This window comes from Malania oleifera, chromosome 3, assembly GCF_029873635.1.
Source record: "Malania oleifera isolate guangnan ecotype guangnan chromosome 3, ASM2987363v1, whole genome shotgun sequence".
In the NCBI taxonomy this organism is placed as follows: domain Eukaryota; kingdom Viridiplantae; phylum Streptophyta; class Magnoliopsida; order Santalales; family Ximeniaceae; genus Malania; species Malania oleifera.
The window spans coordinates 89417372-89424827 of NC_080419.1; positions in this window are offsets into that span (position 1 = coordinate 89417372).

Below are 7456 nucleotides of genomic sequence, written 5' to 3' on the forward strand. Positions count from 1 at the left end.
CCTAAGGTCATTCGGTCCCTATGGTCATTCTACGGTCATTTTGAGCTTACAATTTCTTACATACATGGCATGCATAGATTATTAGAGACCGATATAGATTATTACAGACCCAAATAATATAAATTACAACAATAAATAAACTTCAGGGTCTTCAGGCTTTACTTCGTGTGCCATCAATTGATCAAGCTATTATGAACCTGTACACAAACTAGATAGACATTAAATACTAGAGTATTTGTTATAATAAAAACAGGGAATGATCCATAGGATCAACATTTTTCTTAAGGAATTGTCTTTTTAAATTCTTTTCTCGAAAAAACTGTCATTCTACTAAAAAATTAGCCTCACATAATAGCACTTAGCTATCCTTTCTTAAGGAATTGAGTATTGTAGTTTAACAATTTTTAATTTGAATTTGATTTTCCTTGCATTAATTTTTATTTCATGATGATTCAATATATGGTGAGGAATATATATTTATATGCTTATTGGGTAACCATAATCACTTTAAAAATATTATTGTATTTTTATTTCATTTAAATGATTTTATATTCATAAAAATGCTCTTTTTTTAATAATTGAATTGGTGATTCATTAACCACTAATAATCGAATAAATTTTATATAATTTTAATTCATAATTTAACTTTAAACTGCTGCTATGAATTGAAGTAATTAATATGAATTAAATTAATAATTTTTATAATTATTGTTAATAAATGAATTAATTATGAAATAATAAGTAAAATAATTAAATTTTGAAAACTCCACATAAATAAATGATTAGTATTTTGAAACCTCCCAGTAGTTTCTAATTTAATTTTTTAAATTTTTTATTTTTTAACTACTAATATCGCTAAATAAAATGCATCATTCAAAATTAATCTTTTTTTTATCTTATAAGAATAAATTCACATTCTTGACAGTATTTGATACAAAGTAAATAAAATAAAATAAAAATTCTTTGTATTTTTTTAAAAACAAAATTCTTCTTGACCTTATTTTCATGTACATATTTTGGGGGTAAGGATCCATTACTTTTAATAACTTAGGTCCTATTCACTTGTGAAAAATAATTTTATTTTCTTTTTTAATTTTTCAAATAATTATACAATTGGAATATATTGTTGGGCTGAACAAGGCATGATATATTATGAGTTCACAAAAGCAAAGCCCATTATCCAACAAATAATAGACCCTAAAAGGCCCTGCCCTCACCATGCAGTCTCAACCCATCCAACACAAGGCCCATTAACTTCCCAGTGAAACCCAATTCCCAATGAATTGGGCTTTGATCCACAACTGGCCCAACTTGAAGGCCCATCCGGGTTAACAGCCTATATAGATCCAAACCAAATTCTTTGCTTTTTGCCCTTCTAACACGGCTGGCTGTTGCTGCTACTGCCTAGGTGGAGGTGTACTTGTTGACTGCAAACGCTGCAAAAAGTTGAATGTCCACTGGCCACTGTACACCAGCCACGTGTTCTAATTCTTCCAGAGAAAATAATTATGACGGTGGCTTCATCATTTCTTTCTCTTTTTCTTTTCACCGTACTGTCGCTTTCTTTTGCCTCTGCCTCTGCCTCTGCCTCTGCCTCTGCCTATTCCATTCCCTTTCAAATTTTTTTAACTCGACCCGTATGACTTCAAGAGGAGTAGAAAACATCTTTAGGGACATTTGATATAACTGGGCATAGTGTAGTGAATATTGAATATAACTCTTTTAATCTAAAAATTAGATTTTAAATATATTTAAATTTGAATGTCCAATTTTTTTGTATTTCTTTTTAAAATATATAAATATATTGCAAGTGATTCAATATTTCTACAAATGCGCTCAAAGTGAAATCAAGTTTTCATAACTATGGGTATGATGCGGTGAAAAAGTTTCAGCAAGTAAGAAGAAACATCGGGAATTCAACTTCAGATAAATACACTTACGGAGCCAGTAATACCTGTAAATGGTGAGAGTTTACTTTATGATTCAGCGAGAACCGTGGATGGTGAGAGTTCGTTCTGTAAGCCAGCGTGAACCGTGGATGGTGAGAGTTTTTTGTGAGCCAACGGAGACCGTGAATGGTAATAGAGATGTGTCTTGAGAGTCGGGTTAGCCGAACATCCAACCGATGCACGGAAGTCGTGTCCGCATTTCAGACTTTATCTTAATCAGTGAGACTTGGAGGTGGAGGACGTTAATTCGTAGGTTTGGTGCCACATCAAGGGATTTGAAGGACTCGTTAGTGGGTGGAGTTCCTATGTATTAAAAAAATATATATATACTTCATAACTAGGTTTCACTTTAAAATCTTTACACAGTCAAAACATGATCACATCACCTGAATTTGGATTTGAATTAATTAACACTTAGTGTCCCCTAGATGCAGATGACACTTGAGACGAACATGAGCCTTGAAGTGTACAATGCCGACCATTAATTATTTTCTAATATTTTTATTTTATTTGAAATTATTTTATTTTTAAATCCGTGTGTTTTAAATTCTATGGACCCTATTAAGTTAGATGTCTAAATGAGTTAAACAAAACAGAGCATCTGCATCTGCATCTGCATCTGTCCCTTTTGACGCTATGCTGAAAAAATAGCAATCCTCCTCTGATTGTGTGTTTGTACGAAATGGATACCAAACAGCTTTTGATGTGCATGTGTGAGCTGGAGTTGGTATAATGTGGATGAAATAGAATTAATCATATGACCCAATTGCACATCCAGCACCTTGTGAAATATAATGTTAAAGAGTCCTTAAAGTCATAGAATTTATAGATTGGAGGAAGTGAAGAGGGAGGTGAATGAAGTAAGATTAGAAGGGATAAGAAGAGGATAAAAGGGAATACATTAATGTCAAAGGATAATAAAATAGAGAAGAAGAGAGGATAAAATAACACTGGGTCATTTAGCGCTAAGCTAGTTGTATTAATATGTTGTATTGAATTCAAAATTCTTACAAGATAGAAATTATACATATTCATACCCACTTCTAAGTATGATCCCCAAACTATGACCCATATAAAGCTAACCTTAATTTGTCAAGCATTTGAAAGATATTCTTAACAAAATTAAATATCATTTAATGTTAACCCTTGATTGTAGTTGAATTATTTCTTTCTTCCCTTTTTAATAGGTAATTTAATTTGGAATGTGTTCAAAGTCAACTCTTTGGCTAGTTTCATTCATATGTGATGTATCTCCATGCTATATGTAATCGGTTTTAATATTTATTAATAACTTTAGTCATTCTATTTTAATGAGAATCTTTGTGAGCAATATTTTTTTGACATTATTTATTTAATGATTATGCATGTGTGTCTTTTATTCTATATAGTAGGTGATTTAGTGTGTAGAGTACGACTTATATACAGAAGATTAGATCATCAGTTCTTATAGAATATAATTTTATTGTTCACTGTCTTAAATGAAATTGGACACACCATTGGTTGGACTGTAGCACAAGGTTTTAATAGGTCTATCTTGACTATTGGGAATGGTACAGTTCCAACTCCTTACGCTAGTACACTTTGTGTATATTGAACATGACCGTCTTGGGGTAATTGTTTTTATACTTACTATATAAAACAATTAATACCTCATGGTTAATATGAGTACTTATGCTCTAAATCCTGATATGATTATTGGACATGTGCATATAGTGTTTATTACTTTGATTCATAGAAAAGTGAGATTTTTTATGGGTCAATAAACTCAGTGAGTTGGGTAATGACGTTATGTGTATGGCGAACATTAATTATTGATGGAATCCATGTCACGGTATCAGGATTGAAGATACCCCTTGAGGAAGCTTACAAGTTTTGATTGTGTCAAACCTTGCAGATAGATTTTGAATCCGGCACATCAAATAAGTTAAGTGGAAAGTCTTAGGAAATTAATATCTCAATTAATTAAATTGTTAGTAATTTAATTTAATAGACGAGTATCTGTAATCTTTACATGGGGAAATAAATAGGTATTTAATAATAGGAGCTCGAAATTTAATTTCAATTATGACAGGGAGTGCAATTATAATTCTTTAGTGGTATGAATTATAATTAATGTAATTAAGGATGAATTCGGGTCAGATTAGGAATTCTTAATTACATGGAAAGACCTAGTCATATTTGCCTAGAGGTCCCTGTTGTAGCCTATATATACGCGCCCCATTGAACAGCTAGGGTTAGACAAGCGAACTTTCACAGAGGCAGACGTTTTCGTGAGAGAAGAAAACCCTAGTAACTGCTTACGAGTCGACTCTCTCAAGGGCAAGGCGTGTTCAAGGAATATAGTAGAAGATTCATGGTCATCTTCAAGAATCGTTTTCGTACTTGCAGATTCAGGATCAAATCAAACAGATCTCGCAAGATCCTAATCACATAATTAGGGTTTGCATGATCATTTTTTTTTTATTATCCGTATGCACTACAGCCGAATCTTAAGGCTATTCGGCAAGTCCCTTCAATTGGTATCAGAGCCTCAGTTGATACTATATACAAATAATAATAACATGTTCTTCGAAAATCAAACCAATCCATGCTTCAGGTAGAACGTGTGTATGCACTAACCTCTGTTTTGCAGCGTTCTGTCCGGCAATTATAGTCCCACGAATGTATGTTCTATGATTGTGATTGTTTATTACAAGATTCGTAACATGTGAACTCCAGTTATGGAGGCATAGGATTTTGTAATCTAATGCAACTTCATCCGAGAAGAAGGCATAGTTGCGGAATGTGAATAGTAATTGAAAACTGGGTGAAACCCTAGTTATGGAATGATGATCAGATGGTCCGTGGTGGCGCATAGCAGTGGCGAAAAATAGGAAAAACCCTATAATAGTGATGTGATTTTTTGTCTAGGCATCGAGGGCGCTACCCTTAGACCCCTGTGACCTGACCAGGTAGGTCGAACCCCGCCAGGGGCGCTACCCCCGCGCCCCCGCCAAACCCTAACATTGTGTAATGACAAATAAGGATTCACGATGTTATGATGCAAGTTGCTTGACCATAATAGTTAGGATATTTATTATATCATATTTTTTATTTATATATATACTTGTTTGGCATGTTTGTTGTTCTTGTGTTATGTCATTAGCATATAAAATTTAAAATTTCAATGTTGGTTTATGCATGTGCAACTAGAGAATAAAATTAATTCCCAAGTTATAATACAATTTTTTTATAAAAAAAATATAAGGAAATTTGGAATTTTATTTGTTGCGTGTATTTTAGTTACTAATAATTGAAATATTAAATTTATTGGAATATTAAACACGTGTTTGTATCCCTTATGAATTAAATAACTAAGTGGGTGAGGGAATTTATTACATATAAATCTCATGGTTTCTATCACTAGTTTATAGGTGATGATATTAGTATCTTCCTCCCCATTAGATGGAATTAATTACAAATTCACCAAGTATAAACTCTAGTAATTGTTAATATTGGGTCACCTCTCCATCTAAGGATTCACTACAGGACAATAGTGTTAGAGATTTATACTGAAAGACATGCTTTATGTAATCAGTTTTATTGTTTATTAATAACTTCAGTTATTCCATTTTAATGAGAATCTTTGTGAGCAATGTTTGCCTAATATTATCTATTTAATGATTATGCAAGTGTGTCTTTTATTTTATATAGTAGGTGATCTAATATGTAGAGTACGACTTACACGTAGAAGATTAAATCATCAGTTCTTATAGAATATAAGTTTATTGTTCACAATCTTCAATGAAATTGGACACACCATTGGTAGGATTGTAGCACAAGGTTTTAATATGTCTATTTTGACTATTGGGAATGGTATAGTTTCAACTTCTTGTGTTAGTACACTTAGTGTGTATTGAACAAGACTATCTTGGGGTAATTGTTTTTATACTGGCTATATAAAACAATTAATACCTTATGATTATTATGAGTGCTTGTGCTCTTAATCTTGATATTATTAATGGACATGTGCATGTAGTGTTTATTACTTTGATTCATAGAAGAGTGAGATTCTTTATGGGTCAATAAACTCAGTGAGTTGGGTAATGATATTATGTGTATGGTGAACATTAATTATTGAAGGAATCCACGTCTCTGTATTGGGATTGATGATACCTCCTTGAGGAAGCTTATAAGTTTTGATTGTGTACTAAAAAAAATAAGGTTATTAGTGAATGATCAAAATCTTCACTAATAATCCAAAATTGTCACTTTTACGTATTAGTGACGGTTTTATAAGTATTAGTGATGGTTTTGAATTAGTCGCCGTAACTGTGGTTACTAATAATTATTAGTGACAAATTTTAAAAATGTCAGTAATAATAGAGTATTAGTGACGAATTGTAACCATCACTAAAACTCTAATACCGTCACTATAAATTCTACATTGGCTCGACTCAAAATCGTCACTAATAGTAGAGTAGTATTGATGAATTTCAAAACCGTTAATAATAGCAAAGTATTAGTGACAAATTTCAAAACCGTCACTAAAGCCTAAGTATTAGTGACGGTTTTGAAATTCGTTACTACTATACTATTAGTGACGGTTTTGAAATTCGTTACTACTATACTATTAGTGACGGTTTTGAAATTCGTCACTAATACTCTACTATTAGTGACGATTTTGAAATTCATCACTGCTACTCCACTATTAGTGACGATTTTGAAACCTTCACCAATAACATTAATTTCTGTAAAAATTTATAATTATATTTTCGCATATATAACATTAAACCATAATTACTAAAAAAATCATAAATTGTTCGAAATTCTAATTCAAATACAAATACAAATACATTATAAAACTTTAATTAAAATACAAAAATTCCATCTGTTCAGATAACCAAAAAAAAATCCAAATTCAAATAAAAATACATTATAAAAAATCAAATTAAAATATAGAAATTTCATGTGTGCAAATAAATAAAAAATAAAAAAAATGATCAAAAGATGCATCCGATTCTAGTGCATGACATCGTGCTGATGTTGTGACAGCCACAAACCCTACAAATTAAGAATTATTAAAAAAGTTAATATACGATTTTTGAACATATATATATTGTACTATATGTATCAAGGATTTGATAGGAAAATAATCAGACATTCGGACATGGTTAAAAAAAATGATACAATTTTAAATAGCTAAGTTTTATCAATTTAGAACAATTTTGGCTGTAAATAGCCTGTTCATATTGAGAAATCAATTTCACAAGTACAAGGATTTTATCAACTACATACTAAAACTCTACTTTGAGTTACTCAAGTGTTGAATCTTTGAAGCATTGCTGAATTCATACTATATTGTGAATTGTGTTTTGGTTATCTTGGTTGGATTAAATGAAATTACTGAAAGGGATATTCAAATTAATATATTCATTCATAAAGGTTTATAACTAAATAAATTTCCACTGAACTTGTGATTAAAAATGAATTTTGTATATGTGGTTGCTGAACTTAAAACAAGTTGA